Raw genomic sequence first — 16,723 nt, 5'->3', positions numbered from 1 at the left:
GTTGGGTAGAAAAGATGCAAAATGTATTGTACAACTCAGACAAAACAGCTAACGCTCTCTTCCTAAGGGGTTACTTTCATGTTAACTATTTTCCAACACCTCTGAAGAACATACAGGTTTAAATTCTTGTCCTGTGCGCTGCCAGATAAGCCACAAGCAAATTATATCCAGCTGTTGTGTTGGATAACAGCAACAGATTGCGTAATGGACACTCAGCTAAAAACAAACATGAATTGACTTAGAGTATTATCGAAAAATGGCGAAGGCTTTTCAAGTTGTTTGGCTGATGGTGTAGAGGGTGAAAGAGTTCTTAGCTTATGTGCACCTCTGGTATTAATGGGATTTAAGGAAAAACAGTTCTGAAATGGCTTCTAGCCCTTTGAATGGCTTTCGTCAGTGTTTACACACTGTAGCACCACGATATTCGTGTTCAAATAGGATTCCTTTAATGTTGCAGCCAATGTAAAGCTAGGAAAAGGCTGAACATGGATATTAGACCAGATAATGTCTCACATTTGTAAGCATCCATTTATATTTTCAAATGGAATGTTTATTTCTTCTATATGTGCTCTATAAATTAGTATGAGCTACTTTACCTTTTGAATCTACCAGCTTCAAAAACCAAAAATCATCCCTTACGATGGTTGTTGCTGATGGCATAACGTCATTTTCAAAGCTTCATAAAGATAAGAAATCAGAATAAGGTGTTTCAAACCAACAACAATGCAAAGAAAACCCGTACAGCCTGACTGCTCATTGATTATTGTTAGCTCCTCTGCAAATAATACAGCATATGTGATTTGACAACTGTTATTAGTTGTTTCTGTCTATTTCCATACGCTTAGAAAAGGAAATAACTGGTATATTCTGGCAAGTTTTCCTGACTATATGGCATAAGGCCTCCAGCTCTTCAGTAGTGACCACGACAGATCAGGTGGCAACACTAGAGCTTCAGTAACTGCTTTTGTGAAACTGTCACCAGAAATCTCTCTAGCCATCAATGGCACGTTTTCAACAAACCATCCCTTCCCCACTGAAAAAGCGTAGGGGGTTGACTAGCAGGAGTTAAGCCAAATTCCCGCACAGAACGGCTGAGTGTTGGTAGTATGCCTAATACATCTGAGAGGTTTTAGATTTCTTATATGGAATGGATTAACATTGGCACTGGGCCTAACACCCTTGTGAGATACGAAACAGTAGCATAAGCCCTGGGACCTTTTGTGGGTCTGTAGGATTCTTTACTTAAATATGTTTACATAGGCTATTAAAAAAAAAATTGGAGAAATAAGAGCTCCTGTCTAAGGCTACTTAGGATCCCCAGAACGGACCCCTTGGGGACAGTTGGTCTGTTCCATGACAACATGTAACAAGGTTACTCAATTAGAAACATATGTACTTGAAGGAAAAGTGAGATACAACTGGAGTGACAGAGAGTTGGTCAAATCAAGATATGAAGTGGGAGATTAAACTGTTAGGGAAGTGAATTTACAAAACAATTAGACAAATAAATAGGTAACTCTTCAGCGCATGCAGAGAGACTTCAACTAATAAGCATTCAGGTTTGTTGGACTGGATGGCTTAACTGAAAAAAAATTGAGCCTAAGTATTGAATAGTATTAACATTTTTTTCAGTACCTGAAGAACTAAGCATTATATAAGATATGGTTGTTTTGCAAGGATGGTTTGTTTATTTTGCTGTATTGTAAAGTATTGCTGTGCTTTGCCTTTAGTATGTGTCATTCCCTCATGTACATGTTAAACAGTACATATTGCCTGGAAAAGAAACCTATAAGTAAAACCTCCAAGATTCATTTCCTAAACCTGAAACTGACTTATTGTGCAGTCTGAGCAGAACTTTGTCATGTCTACATTTCCTCACTGTGGTGTTCTTACATACTTCAGGCTCCTCAGAAGCGAGCCACCAAAGCACAGGTTTGCAAAAGTATTAGAAGCCTACCACACCAGACAAATATCCATACTGAACATACTGGGAAAAAAAAAAAAAAAAAAAAAACACCAAAGGCACCTTCCTTCCATGTGCAAGTTGGTGTGTTTACGGAGGCAATGTTTGGTACCGATAAGAAAGACTGACAGTGCTGAGTATTGCAACATCTCACTCTCTTATTCACCTGAGACCTGAAGGAGGTTTCTTAGGGCTTAGCCTTGTTAGGATTTACTTAGGTGCATTTTAACAGCACATCTTTAGGAACTTTATTGTTCAGCAGCTAGAAACGGTAGGGTTCCAAGGTTAATAGACAACCAAGCAGGGATTTAGAAGAGTTTTGAAGCTGAAAGTAGGTATGCAACGTTTGTTGTGGAGCTAGCCCTAAATGTCTTTAAAGTCCATTCCTATGAACGTTAAAATGCACCGTAAACAAATATATTATTTAAACAACACCTAAAGGCTGATAAAGTCAAAATGAGAAAGACTAAATATATTCAAGGGACGTGTATGGTATCTCAGTCTTGTGTTGATACCAATATAACTGACAAATAAATCTGACCTGTGAAAGTTAAGAGATTACAGTAGGACAGAGCTCTCATTCGGCCTCCTCAGTCTTTTTACTGAAGCATTGGATAATTAAAATAAAAAATACATCTTTTAAAGTAAATCACCCGATTAACTAATCCTGCATGAGTGTAACTGCAGTGTTGATAATTGTCTTCCGTGTTTCTACATATAGGTGCATACATACAAGAATAGAAATTTTTATACTTTTAATTTTTGGCACATTCAATAGAAAGTAATCACAGAAGAAAAGCATGGGACAAATCTCCTACTGTTATATGCAATTGTGAAGGCTTGTGTATAATTTGGCAGTGATTATAAGTGTTTCCTTCTATATAAAGACTCTGTGTGCAAGAGTCATTGGACCCTAGTCAGATACAAGGCGCTCATAAATCTAACTAAAGTCAATTGGTAATGAGTGCCCAATCCTGTAAGACTCTAAGCTGTATCCACAGTAAAATAATAAATAAATCTGTAAGGGTTACATCTAACATTGTGAGGAAACATTTGTCATAAAACTCATCTGGTTTCAAGCTTTTTGCTGCAAAACACAGACTTGAGTTTGAGACGAGACTGAAATGAGCTGGTGCTGATAGATGGCTTTGATAAGTATTATGTGAAGCACATGGTTATATTTCTTTCCTCACACAGCCAACTACAGTTTTAATAGCAAGGGACTACCTGGAGTGCCTTTACCTTTTTAAAACGTATAAAACAAATAACACAATGCAACTTTCATGCCCGGTGGGACTCCACAATGCTATCGTCGTCTAAACGTATAAAAACGTAGAGTTGTGCTAGAAAACTTGTTTTGAATGTTGAGTTTGTTTAAACCTGAAAAACTCAACACAAATCAATGGATGAGGATGAACCGGCGAAAAATACTTACATTGACCAAAATTGCAGGTCCCCTTTAAAACACAAGAAAGGAGTAAGGAAGATTCTAAAATCCATTTCATGAGCTCTACTGCAAACCACTTTGCTGGCCAGACTGTATAAATTACCAGACCAATATAGCTTCCACAGCTTATGCAGTTCGTCAGTGTCAAGGAAGATATCCTCACCGCCCTGTAAAAGCTACCAAATGCTGAGGGCGCATCTGGCTTATGACAGAGCCCTATCCTGTTTAGCTAGTCATTGCACCGGCCACTCAGGCTCTCGCGAGTCACAGTGAACATCTCTGCAGGCGTAATGTCGCTCTGCCTGATGGAACATCAGTAAAGTCAAGGAAGAACTCTTAAATGGGCCGCTGCCCAAAGGTATTCTACCCTGCCTCACTGAGAGAAAATTTTCTACTAGTCAGCCGGGGTAAAGGAGGGAAAAGGAGTACCAAAAACATTTCCTCTCTGTATGAGACCAAAAATTATGGATAACAGTCCAGTGCATGCCCCACTGACTTACTCTAGTTGAATCTCTCTGAAAAGGCCTGAATTAGAGCCCCAGAACACAAGCCATGAAAGAGGGGTGGGAAATTTAACCCAATATGGATTACGTACTGCATTTTCCAAGAGTGCATGGCTGGCAAGCTCTTTTCGATACACCTGATGGCAGCTCCAAGGCATGCTGAGATAAAGGTGGGCCTCTGTTACATTTTAAAGCTATCGTCTGGTTCTGAAAGAGGAGTTATATATTATTTACTTGTACCCTGGGTTGAAGGAAACTGCCCAGCATCTCCCATGACGTTGTGAATATGAAGACTTTTCAAAATGCATGGTTCATGGTGGTTACAGTCACCCAGACACAATAACAGCAATAAGTCCTTTCAGTCCTATTTCCTGTAAAAGAACTGAATGCTAGAATTTACTCAGGAAATAGCTTGGAAAATGTGAAAAATTTCATGAAAACCATGAAATGTCGTGTTAGTCACTGTACTTGTTGAGTACGGAACTAATGAAAAAATGAAATGATTAAATATCCGGACACTTGTCGTCATCATCTTTCAGGTTCAAGAACCTTTAGATGTATTTAAAATCCCCCCAAAATTTTAAGGTTTAGAAATAAGGCAGGAAAGAGGACTTTTTAGTCAGTTAAGTTTCTCAAATGAGTTTTCTGAGAAACGTACAGATTTACCGTGGAGAGAGGACGTGAGGTCCAGCTACAACAAGCACTTCAAATCCTACCCTTCAAATGCCGTTACATGCAAAAATTTATGTGCGCGTACAGTACCACTCAGTCACTCGTATGAGTGAAGCTACCTGCCCTACTTGATTTAGTGTGGGTTGGCTGTTCAGGGGAGTTATTGTATACTGAGTTGAAGATGATATACAGCATACTGAATGGATGTGTTCCACTAATTCTTTGTGCAAATCCTTAGCTTTTATTCTTTATTTTTAATAGTCCTGCTCAAAATAGTAGGCCTACTTGTTATTAAATGCTATTCTAGGTATTAAATACTTGCAGGCCTGGACCTCTGACCCTGATTCTTCAAAAGCTTCATTTACTACACTTAACCACTCACTTCAGCTACCTCCACAATTTGAATGCTTCTGCTGACTGACTAGACAGTCTTTGGTTGCTCAAGATATTGGCGGGCTTCTGAGCCAGCAGGTAGTTCTAAGACGTGCCCTGAAAGTTGATTATTCCATCCTGGCAACATGCAGTATTTTTGGTTAGATTTTTATGTTTTAGTCATTAGGGAACCCTGAATACATCAATTTGATGCTTCAGTAGCACGAGGTAGTTGCTAAATCTGTTTCATTTAAACTTGGTGATTAAGGGAGACGACTGATTCTCTTTTCCTGCCCTTTGAGGGAGCTCATGGTGTAATGGGTGGCATGTCAGCAACAATTAAGAAATATCCCGTTACGAACCCCAAAAGATACATATTTTTATAAGTAGTTCCCCATGGACGAACTTTAAAAAATGATGCACTTGTTCTGAAAATGCTTAGGGCCTACGGGGTTTTTTGAAAGTGCGTGACTTGAGGTGCACATTTTGCTTGTAACGCTTAAAACCACAACACAGTTACGTGAGTGGAAAAGCAAGAATAATGTGCAGTGAGCCTCAGTGCCTCACGAAGGATTTATCATTCAGCCACTAACCTGGTATCTAGTTTTATTCAACTGTAATACAGTCAGCATAACAGTTTCTTAGGCCAAAAATATAAATGCATTTCTTTGGCTTCACACTTAGTACTTTCTTCCATTTTTCTCATGTAGGGTCCCCCCATTTGGATTCCGTGGATTCAGTTTGTCTCTTTAGAGGTTGGTCTTTTAGGATAATGTAATGTATTTCAAAATGGTTTTATATTGCACAGCACCTTAAATAGTTTGGTGGGTGTGCTTTGCACTTCAGTTTTGCTAACGACTTCCTGGAATAATCGTATCACTTAACCAGGACATCAGCTACAGATGCAGTCCTTATAAAAATAGCTTTTGTATCTGCTCATTTTAAAGGTGCTTCAGTTTATTGGCTGTAACAAGTAAACGTATTTTGCCTCATTTCAAACAAATGAATATCAGCTATTTAGAAGGTTAACTCAAACCAAAACAACTTACTTGGTTCCGTCTCCCACTTAGGAGCCAGGGAAAGATACAGGAAGGCAAATAGATCACAGATAAACTAAGGTGAAAACAGAACAGGAAAAATGAGAAGAGAGTAAAGGTTATAAAAGAAAACTTTGAATAAAGACAAAATTCAGTAAACATGTAACTCTGTATAGGCACTTTTTTGCCTGACAGTCTTTGCTGCTTCCTAGCGCTATCTCTAGTGTAGCTATCTGTGGCCTGCCTTTAGGCACAAAGTTGCTAAAAACTCTTAGCAGTCCTTGACGCTCTGGGTGTACTCCATTAGTTTAGAAACGCAGACTCCAAGAAGTATTGTTCTTATCCATCACAGTAGATGTGACCTACTTTTCAGGTGGTCGAACCTCCCTACAGTTGAGCAAATGCTACGTATACCTGAAAGTAAGCCTCCAGTGTTGAAAAGCTCATAATAGTGCCACTACTACATTACAGTCCAGGGTAACCAGTGGGCCTCCCCGTAGATGTTCAAGGGAAGATTTTTCAGTTAATACTATTTGGAACACTGGCAACATGCTCTGTGAATTTCAGAGTTGTTCAGCAGCATGAGTTTAACTAACTTCATAGCATCATTTTCCCAGGTAATGTAATAGGTGCTTAAATGATTCGTCAGATTATTCCATAAGAAATCTATGGCTAAATAGAAATCAGATGCCATGTAGTCTAAACGTGAAGGTAATATTCATCAAGTCCTGTTTCTTCCCTGTAAGGACAATGAACCAATTAATGTACTTCTGATCATTTAAGAAAAGCGCCGTATTCTCTCTGTAAACCACAGCAAGTATGATACAATGATCCACACTAGCTATTTCAAACTGCTGTTTATGGCACTACTATTTATAATGCATATCAAAGCAAAACAGGCAGTGTGAACGTCGAAAGAAACAGATTCGAGAGCAAAACTTGTTCTCCTTCAGGCAGCGAAGGTCAGAGCACATAATGGAGTAGTCACACCGAAACTCCTAAGGGACATGCGTTTGACACACCACATTCTGGTGCTATTTTCTGGTCCGTCATGGCGTCGTACGAAGCACTGTGCATAGCTAAGAGACTGCCTTTTGCCTCCCTTCCAAAAGAGATGAAAGATGCCATCACAAAGATGATTATACTTACATTTCACATGCAGTGTCCTTCTGATTAAGACTGGCTATCCACAAACAGCAAGAGCTCAAGCAGCTGAGCAAACCCAGCATTCAGGAGTCTTGTGCCCTCACCCCATCCAACCTAATTATATTTAAAAATAATCTTCTGTACTGAAGAGATACTATGTGACACACTGGAAGACAACTAACTATGAAGTCTGGAAGAGTGCTTTCACAGGGAAATGAGTGGAAAATACTAGAGGCCAGTACATACCAGCATAGATGTAGGAACAAGTGGAGTAGCATTCCAATCCTCTCGTCCTGTTTCTTTCACATAGATAAAGTCCATCTCAGGTCCCCCACATCTTGCCATGGCCTTCTCATGACAAATTTTCTCTTCCATTTTTCAGGGCGTTCTTTGGATTTGAATAGGCCATCCTTTCTTCTTGCACGGGTACGATTTAACTTGCCCTGCAGCCCTGCAGAACCTTTTAAAAGGCCAAAGCAAAGCTGCTGTAGCACTCTTTGTAAGGGATTCACGAATCTGGCTAAGGTTTTTCTCCCTCTTTGGTCTTCCCACAACCCTTCATTCTCACTTCCGGGCGTTACAGCTGTGATTTGCTAAACCATGCAAATTAAGCTCCTTTTTTTCCTAAGAGATTTGGAGTGGAATGTTAGGATGTGCTTACAGTTGAGCATAGGTACAGTGTTTGACTGAACAGTCACGACTTATAATCAACACTCAGAAATAGTCATCAGAATGGATGTCAGTTTATCAGGGGCTTATGTAGCCTGCAGAAACAGGGCTTGTGTTACCTGTCGGTAGTTGTCTTCTGTAGATCACCTCACAAGTGATTCCTTTCCTAGGTTAGGTAACAAAGTCTGTGGTTAGAGTAATTGGTAATTATTAGAATTCTTTCTTTAAAAAAATAGCAAAAAAAAAATCTTATTTTACATTAAAAACATTGCTGTAATGATAAATTTCCAATAAAGAAAAAGGCACGTTTCATTAAAAGGCATCATCAAGATTCAGAAAGGATTATTATAAAAACTGTGCTCTAAATCTTAACTTGGAGTCTTAGATTTTTTTTTTGTTGCTGTCGTTAGTTTTATCAAGCCTAGGTTTTTTTCAGTTCATGAAGAAACTGAGACATGAAAATGGCATTTTTAGCCAGTAACTCATACATTTAGATTCCTGGGTTTAGGTTTTGGAAAAAATGCACCTAGTTGTTTTCTTACTACAATACTGCTGGTTTTGTTCACCGGTCCATGTTTTTCTTGGAATGTGGCAATGATGTGGAATGTTTTAAATTAGGGGTTTTACTTTTTAACCATCCAGTGTCTACTAAATAAGTCCATCATCTAATTCTAAAATTGTGAAGCAGCAAACATACACTTGTAGCCAGCAATGCATACGTATTTTTACTCCAGAGAAATGATTTTCTGTTCTAAATTTACTGCAGAAAATTTCAGAGACAAAAGAAAGGCTCATTGCCAAACCTCGATTTGCTTCTTTATAATACTTGCGGTCTCTTCAAATAGCCTAACTAAATATTGTAAACTACTGAGAAGTTTCCATCAAGGCCATAATCAATAATAGCAGTTGCTAAACTTCAGCTCATGTAAAATCAGAATCTTTTGCATACAGTTGTTTAAAATGAAACTACGGAACAAATGAAGGCATTAGATTGGATGCAAATATTAATCAAAGTCAGATTTTTTGCTCTAATTACAAACAGTTTCTGAAATATAAGCCATGAATTATATTAGAAAGATAGAGGATCTCATCCCTGCTACTGCAACCCACTGCATATTTTACCACCCACCACAACAATCCCTATTGTCTGTTGAATGCACATGCTGTTTGGAATATACACTGACGGGCACATTAACAGTGTTGAGAGAACTTGAAGAGCTTCGGATCTGGGGTTTGGTTTGAATAAGAAACTTAATGTTGAAATTATAATTTGATACTTATTTGCAGCTCTGGAAGGTTATCCATATGATTGTTTCTTAAAGTCAGAACAGTTTGCCCTGTGACTGAGACACTGGGCTGGGTTCAGCTCCCAAGGTCTGCTATGCGTTTGGGCAAGTTACTTCATCTGTTGAGAGATCTCTCGTCCTATGTTTGGGGCTAATAACACAGGGTTTCAGTAGCCCCTTTTGTCTTATTCTCTGTTCAGATTCCAGGCCATCTGAGCAGGAACTGCCTCTTACCATATCAACAGTGTACAGAATTTCAGAGTCCCAAACTCAACTGGATCTTTTAAGTACCACTGTAAATATTACTAGCCATGCCTAACTGCTGCTTCTTTTCAGAATGAAAAAAAATCCCCCCCCCCCCAAATCCATTACTTTTTTCAACAGTTTTAGATTCCACAGCTTGCTGTCTTCCCAGAAAGGAAGAAAAGGAATTTTGAAGTTCCAGTGTGTATCCTCTTAGGAAGACTTCTGACAAATGCATTTTGGCTAATGCAGATTGAAAACAGCACAGTAAAATGCGTCTTTGGTTGTCTTTTCAATAGGACTCTCCCTGTCTGCCTTTACAGGTGAGGCTGCCCTATTCACAAAGCCAGAACAACCTGGAGAATTTTGCGTTGTTCCCTTTGACAGAGCTGGATACACTAAAAATAAATACCAAAGAGTCCAAAACGGGAGATTACTGTGGACATCTCAGAACCACAAACTAAGATCAATTTCAGTTTGATTCGAATGTTCTTTGATTGACATTGATAGTGGTTTTAAAGAGGATTTACTAAGTAGGAACCAGAATGGTACCATTTTAGAAACAGCTCATTTGGAGAGAAAAAACAAACAAAAAAAAAAACCCCTAGAATTATGTGATGGCTGTGAAGCTATAGACGTTCTTTCCCTGTGTTTTAGAAACCCTTAGTCAAAGCGGGCTCTCATTTTGATGAAGAAAAAGGAAATTACTCCCCACCGGCTCTTTTAGAACATTGTGAATTGGGTATTGTCCTGAAGACCACAGACTTGCACGTTCCGGATTGCACTGAGTATGTGTTTGAGCTGCCCTCTCCTGCTCATCTCTCTCCCATGTCCCTCAGACGGGTTTCTAATAATTTATTCAGAAAGCTCCAGTAATTTCTAGCTATAGCATGGGTTTTGAGCAGGTGCATACGAGAAAGAGGATAGTTCTCACCTTAAGTGGCATGGCATGGCTTGATTTTCTTTGGAACTGGTGCTGGTGCACTCTCAGAGTGATGAGAAATAATACCATTTTATGGGTAATGTATCTTATATTTTTGTTGTCATCTAGTATCAAAGACCAAAGCATCAATGCTCCAGCTGACGGGGTTGTGGGCAAGAGACTGAAATTGCCCTCTACAGCTATGGATATTTTATTTTGAAACACAAGATACGATAGATGGGAGGTTCCGCCCTTTGAAATCTCATGCAGAAGCCTTCACAACAAGAGAAGTTCTCACATAATCATTTCTCATTAGAAATTTTTACTCTGCAAGCACCTCTGTCCCAAACCAGTCACCTCGTCCCCCTCTTCTCCTCTTCCAGCCATATTGCATTTGTAGAATAGGGAAAGGTAAAGATTTAATGGTTTGGTTGGGTTTGGTTTGAACATACAGTAAGACCATAGTTAGGAATAACAAAAGCCTGATGGTTTAAAAGTTCTATGAGTAACATCAGCCTGCTGTTGACGAGTGTTACCTGGAGCTACTCTTGGACTGGATTTGTCACTAGACTGACTTACTCTCATTGCACGGGTTGATATATGGAACTTGGAAAATGAAATGAGCAAGTAAGATAGTACTCCAGTTCTGTGCTTCCTCATGGTTATACTTCAACCTCTAGTCAGCCTGTATAATGAGAAACAGCTGCAGAACAGGCAGGATCTATTAAAAAAAAAAAAAAAAGAAACAACAGAATGTCACATTTCTATAGTATTAACTAGTATTTTCATGTGTGTGCACACTGGAGATTGTGCCAAAATATTCCCTTCTGTGAACATTCATCCTTCCAAAAACTTTGAAATAATCTGAGTGTCAGTTACTTTTCACCCCTGTGCTTTTTTAGGAGGCAGGGTTTTCAGCAGACTCACCAAAATTCCCCAAACTGAAGAAAATAAACTAAAATGAAAATTGAAAACAACAGTTGCAGTTTTAGTCTTAATAATACTTACGGTAGCTGATGGTTTTCCTTCCACAAAACGAGTTATTCTTTCTCTTTTATAAGCCTATTCCCAGAAGGGCACTAGGCAGATACTCGCATTCAGTATTACATTTTTCCTTAGACCATTTTTCAGGCTATCCATATTTCTGTCAGAAATGCCATTTGCAAATAGGACGGGAAGGATTTTTAAAGAACAATGTGAAACTAACACACTCATTCAGACTCACAATTCCCATTCATATAATTTATTGCTGTATCAAAGAAATGTGTCTTTCATAAAGGCACTGCTATTTCTTTACAGAGCAATGATGCATGGAAATTTTTTTAACCAAACACTTCTTTTGGGTTCACTTCCTGTGATAGCACTAGTACAGTGGTTATTTGACTAGTATTTAAACCATATGGAATACTTGGTTAGGAAAACAGAGAGTTCTTTTTCAATAGGGCTTCATCAGTCTACATAAAAGGTAAATTTCCTTCTTTGGAAACAGACTTTAAGATGAGGCTCACTCTCCGTAGTACTCAACAGTCAAGACACTTTCAGCTCTGTACTGAAAGCCGTACAGGTAGGCCCTCTGCATCTGAGGTGTAAAGTACTGGTCAATAAATGTTTGAGTTTCCAGACAAAGATTAAATTTCAATACCAGTAAAGTTGAAAATTTCAGTTAACAAGGGAGCTACTTCATTCCAGGATCAATCCATAAGCAACTACATACATGTGGCGGAAGCTGTGATAGTACTGTGGAGAGAGGAAAGCATGGTAGAGAGATCTTCTCATTGACAAATACAGAGTTTCAGGAATCCAAAAATGCACACTCAGGTGTGCTTTAGTTTTCTCTGCTTGAAGCTAGTACGGCAGCTGGAAAGCATCACATCATCAGCCTACGTACTGGAGGGGAGATTCCAAATTCTGCCACTAAGCTTGGTTCCACATACCGCAAGGTAACTTAGGCACAGTGAAGATGGGAATTTTACTATGCGCTGAATAACAAATGAGCCAAAGAAAAAGTGAAATACGGACTCTGCTTACTGGTTTAGGGCGCTTTGCCTGGGATGTGGAAAAACATAACCAAGGTCCAGTTCTTCTTCAATGTAATGAATAATTAATTCTGCAAAACTGAATGGAAGCCTTGTCTTGGCAGGTGAGGAAGGGGTTTCCTCGTTGCATTTCTGAGAAAATGACATTCCCGTCAAAGTACCTGACTTCATCTGCAACACAACAGAGTTAGGAGCTTTTCTTTCACGAGTGGGACTAAAGGCATAGCTCTTCCTTGGCGTTCAACATCAATCTGGACAGTTTCCTCTGCCTTGCCTGCCTTTTATCCAATTCCCGTAGTGCCATTTTTTAATGAAGTTTACTCTTTGGTGCTTAACTTACGCTCTTGCGTATCCTAAACATGACGTGTGTCCTTAGTTTGGATCCTAATCATGACATAAATTCTACTAGCCGGCAAAGTACTTACAAGAACTGTGTTAAAATACAAAAAAAAGTTACAATCCTAACTTCAATTTGTGATTCTCACGGTGACTACCTTAGGAAATACATATTATTTTGATCTGGACACATCAATTACTATTGGCACTTGTACGTGTCTTAAAGTAGAGTGCAGATGCCCTAAATACTTCGTCAATGTCCTCTGTGCTAAACAGCGCAGAAGCACACTAAGAAACAGTTCTGACTTCAACAAACTTCCCATATATGCACGCAAGGAAAACAGTGAGAGAAGCCTGTACTGCATATTTCAAAGTTAAGTTAAATTTGCTAAAAGAAATGTGGCTCCTTTTTCTTGCCAGAATCATGCAGCTAAGACACTGTAGTATCACAGTATTTTTTAAATTATTTCTTAAGTAGGAGTGCAGCTGACATATCACTGGTTCCTTTTTCAGCTTTCAGTGGCAAATGTTCACGCATGTGTTTAATTTTTTATATTGTGATTACAAGATGAAGCTCAAGCCCCAAGATACCTTCATTAATTAAATGTATCAGTTTAACACACACACACACACACACACATACACACACACACAATTTCCTTACAACACTGTCTTTGTGCATGTTACTCCAGAATTTAAAAAAAGGGAGGTGGGAATGAAGTTTCACCAGTAGTTGTATTTTTAAAATGTAAGCATAGAGCAAATAAAAGGAGGTTGTGTCAAAACTACTCACCAGTTCTGTTGTGGTCTCAGGAATTTTCACTTTTAAAAGGTCGTCTTGGGCTGTGGCTGTTTTTTCCTACAAGGACTGGGGTCCAATTTTCAAAGGCTTATGTTTTCGCACTAGAGACAGGCACAGTGGGGAAGCTAAAGGAGGTTTAGTCACCGTGGCACTGCATGTCTTCTGGGGCTATAACTAACTTTAACTCTCACTGCCCTAGGGATGTTCTGACTATTACTTTCCCTCCCAAGAGCCTTTATGAACTCCTGCTGCAGAAAATAGCAGTGTAATTGTTGAAACCTACTAGCTGGCTGCAGGAGATTCTGAACACTTGCAGCTGGACAAGTTAAGGAGGCCACGTGACAAAGGATTGCTCAGGCACTACTTCCGTCCCCTGTTACTTGCTAGTAATAGTGTCACGGAGGGCTTTTTTTTGGATAGCTTGAGCCATCTCTTTCACCTGTTGCAATGAGACATCATGGTTAACCCCTTAATTTGCTGAGGCAGCAAAACATCTCAAGCGTTTGCATGCAGGTGGCTACCCGCTGTCCCTCCACTCCCCTCCCCTTCCTAAGGGGTCTGCTGTCCAAGAACAGACTGATACGAGGTGACTAATTCATCACGACATATTTTCTGTGTTGATGTCCTAATGAAAGGCCTTGGTTTCTTACATGTTTCTAGCGCAGTAGTACTTCTCACAGATTTTGTCACATCAAGTTCTTCATAAGGTAATTAGGTTTCCATGTTAGGCTTCTGTGAAGGTACAGATCCTGGTAAAGGGAAGAGCGCGAAGGGGTGATGTGAGTTCTGCACCCTCTTCTCCAGATGGTATAAAGTCTTCTCTAACGGGGACTCATTTGAAAACTTGTGAACATACCTGAAAACAAGGCCTAGAACTCAGCGCTGCAAACCTGTGGGGAAATGTCCTCATATCTCAGCAACAGACATGCTCGTTCTGAGCGCTCTTTTTCTAGCCTCCTGAATCACATAGCTCCACCAGCACCAAAGCCTTAATCTTGTTCTGTATCCTTTTTTTTTTCATCTAGTCTATCTCCCCTGCTCAAAGCAGGGGTCAGCTAGAGCACGTTGCCCAAGGCCACGTCCAGCCAGGCTTTGAGCATCTCTGAGGACGGAGACTCCACAACGTCTCTGGACAACCTTCACAGTCAAGAGATTTTTTTCTTACCTTTAAGTGGTATTATTTCCTGTATTTCAATTTGTGCCTATGGCCTCTCGTCCTGTCACTGGATGCCCCTTCCGTCAGTGAACAAAAGACTGCCATGCATACCTTTATTTCTGCCTTAATGTGCTACTACTTGAATTAACCAACACTAAGAATCAAACTTTTTTTTTCCCCCCCCCTCCTTTTAGGGAAGATCGGTTACGGGTTTGTGAAGCCCCAAGTCTTGTGACAGATGTGAAATGGTCTTTCTTTTCTCCTGTCTTCTAATTCAGTCTAAGTGCAGCTCTGACCCCCATATCAAAAGCCATGAAAGAAGAACCACAGTTAAGAATTGCTTTACCCTAATACTGAACCCGGGCACTTGTTACAGGTATGAAGCCCCTCATCCTTTGTCAGGCTTCTCACTGCAAGTTTCTCCACTTGCCTTCTAGTAGTATTTCTGTGACAGGAAATAAATGCCATAGGCCTTCTCACAGAAGGCCACGCTCTGGTCACTAGAGCTTCATGGAGACATGAAGAGTTATCTCAGGCTCCTGTTCCCTCTACTAACGAATAGGTGAGCTGTGTAGAAATAAAAATCATCTTTTAAAGTCTCTGCTAAGCTGAGATCTTTTCCCTGCAAGTTCGCGGCTGGAGTTAATTTTTATAGCCAAGTTACCAAACAAACTGAAAATACCAGGGGTTTATAATGGAAAACCTGGCACTACCTGAAGTAAAATGGAGTAGGCATGCTGCTGTAATAATTCTTTTAAGCCAACTGAAACTAAGCAATGTTAATTATTATTATTCAAAAGCAAAGCACCCATTTTAAACATTTTTCAGGAAGATGTGCTCCTTTCATTTCCTGCTACCATATATTACTTTATATCATTAACTGTCGTTCAAAGCCAGCAGCCCTTACACGACTGTGAGGACGCTGGTCAGAAACCATCCGCAGCGCACGTGACACAAAACCTGACACATGCGTTGCACTGATCAGCTTTGCAGTCTCATTGTCTTCCGTTGTGTCTTTTCCTCCCCATGGCTTTGCCCGTCCAAACGCTCTGTATTTACACGAGCTGCTGTGGGTTTTTTGTACCGTGACTAGTTCAGAAAATGAGCACCCCTGTCAGTATCATACAGCATAGCAAAGAATACCTAAGCAATACATACTGGGCCAACATTACATTATGTGTGTTTCAGACCCACGGATACCATGCAGCTTACTCTAAAGGCTATTTTGTTCCACAGTGTTCTTATTTTTTTCAGCCTTTGTAAAACACAAACAGCAGTTGCAACTTATTTTGTCCCTTGCCTACCTCTTACCTGGAGGAAGTAGGGGAAATGACTTTGATTCCTTATATCTGAAGAAGTATCTGGGGAGGAGAGGTGAAAAAACTCCAGTCACAGAATGAAAACTACAGTCAATAAAAGCTAACATGGACTTGAAAATGATACAGAGTCAGACAAAGGCTTTAAAATGTGTACTTAAAATGGTCCTATTTCAATATCCGTCTTCTCTTACTATGATATTGGTCATCAGTCTGGAATGATACACACTATTTTCTGTTCTCACTGCAAGGTTGCTGTGAATTAATGGTATGCTTATTTCAGGCCTCATTACGGTCTTTGACACAAGAATGACTTTTCACAGAAGTGAGTGCCAGGATGTTCTGATTCTCATTGAATATTCTCATTAATCCATTCTTAGGACAAAGACTAACGATAAAGAATAAGCACAGATATTAATTATTTTATTTCTCATGGCAATCCTGGGGATGTAATGAGTATGGAATGATCATCCCTTTTTGGTTCTTACAGTAAAGGTTTAAGTATAGGAAAATATTCAAAATTAATTTATTCTTGTAATTAAGCTGTAATAAGACCAGAAGCTTAAGACACATCACATCATTAATTCATTCTGGAGCCAATTTTAAGGACCCAAACCTGTAAGTGTCAATTAGAGTACACAGAGCAGAGGATGCAGGTCAGTGCAGAAGAGAGCATCACAAATGAATTTTTGGAAAATTTATACGCAGAAAATAAATAGAGAACAGTATAGTCCCAAGATGGTAACAAGAGGTAATAATAACGTTAAAAATTATCTGTGTGTTGGCGTTTCTGTTCATTTCCAATGGATCTTCAACA

General features: G+C 39.5%; 3 long non-coding RNA genes across 4 annotated transcripts in view; 1 reads left to right on the top strand and 2 right to left on the bottom strand.

Annotated features, from left to right (window-relative positions):
- Positions 1-16,723, top strand: part of LOC138067435 (uncharacterized) — a 227,198-nt gene that overhangs the window by 193,587 nt on the left and 16,888 nt on the right. The gene's annotated exons all lie outside the window — the stretch shown is intronic.
- On the bottom strand, positions 5,604-10,975 carry LOC138067436 (uncharacterized). The gene is made up of 3 exons (XR_011141352.1): positions 10,840-10,975; positions 7,929-7,975; positions 5,604-7,600 (listed from the first exon to the last, which is right to left on the bottom strand). It is a non-coding gene; the product is annotated as an uncharacterized lncRNA (long non-coding RNA).
- The window catches only part of LOC104150458 (uncharacterized), a 39,756-nt gene continuing 36,449 nt past the window's right edge, over positions 13,417-16,723 (bottom strand). Inside the window, exons 5-7 of one of the 2 annotated variants that reach the window (XR_011141350.1) lie at positions 15,902-15,951; positions 14,085-14,183; positions 13,417-13,559 (exon numbers count right to left, since the gene is read on the bottom strand). This is a non-coding gene — a long non-coding RNA (uncharacterized lncRNA). The remainder of the gene's footprint in view (positions 13,560-14,084; positions 14,184-15,901; positions 15,952-16,723) is intronic. The other variant, XR_695607.2, reaches the window with a different exon arrangement.

Source organism: Struthio camelus, chromosome 5, assembly GCF_040807025.1.
Source record: "Struthio camelus isolate bStrCam1 chromosome 5, bStrCam1.hap1, whole genome shotgun sequence".
Classification (NCBI taxonomy): Eukaryota; Metazoa; Chordata; class Aves; order Struthioniformes; family Struthionidae; genus Struthio; species Struthio camelus.
Note: the sequence above shows the minus strand (reverse complement) of the source record. Positions and strands in the feature narration are given on the sequence as shown.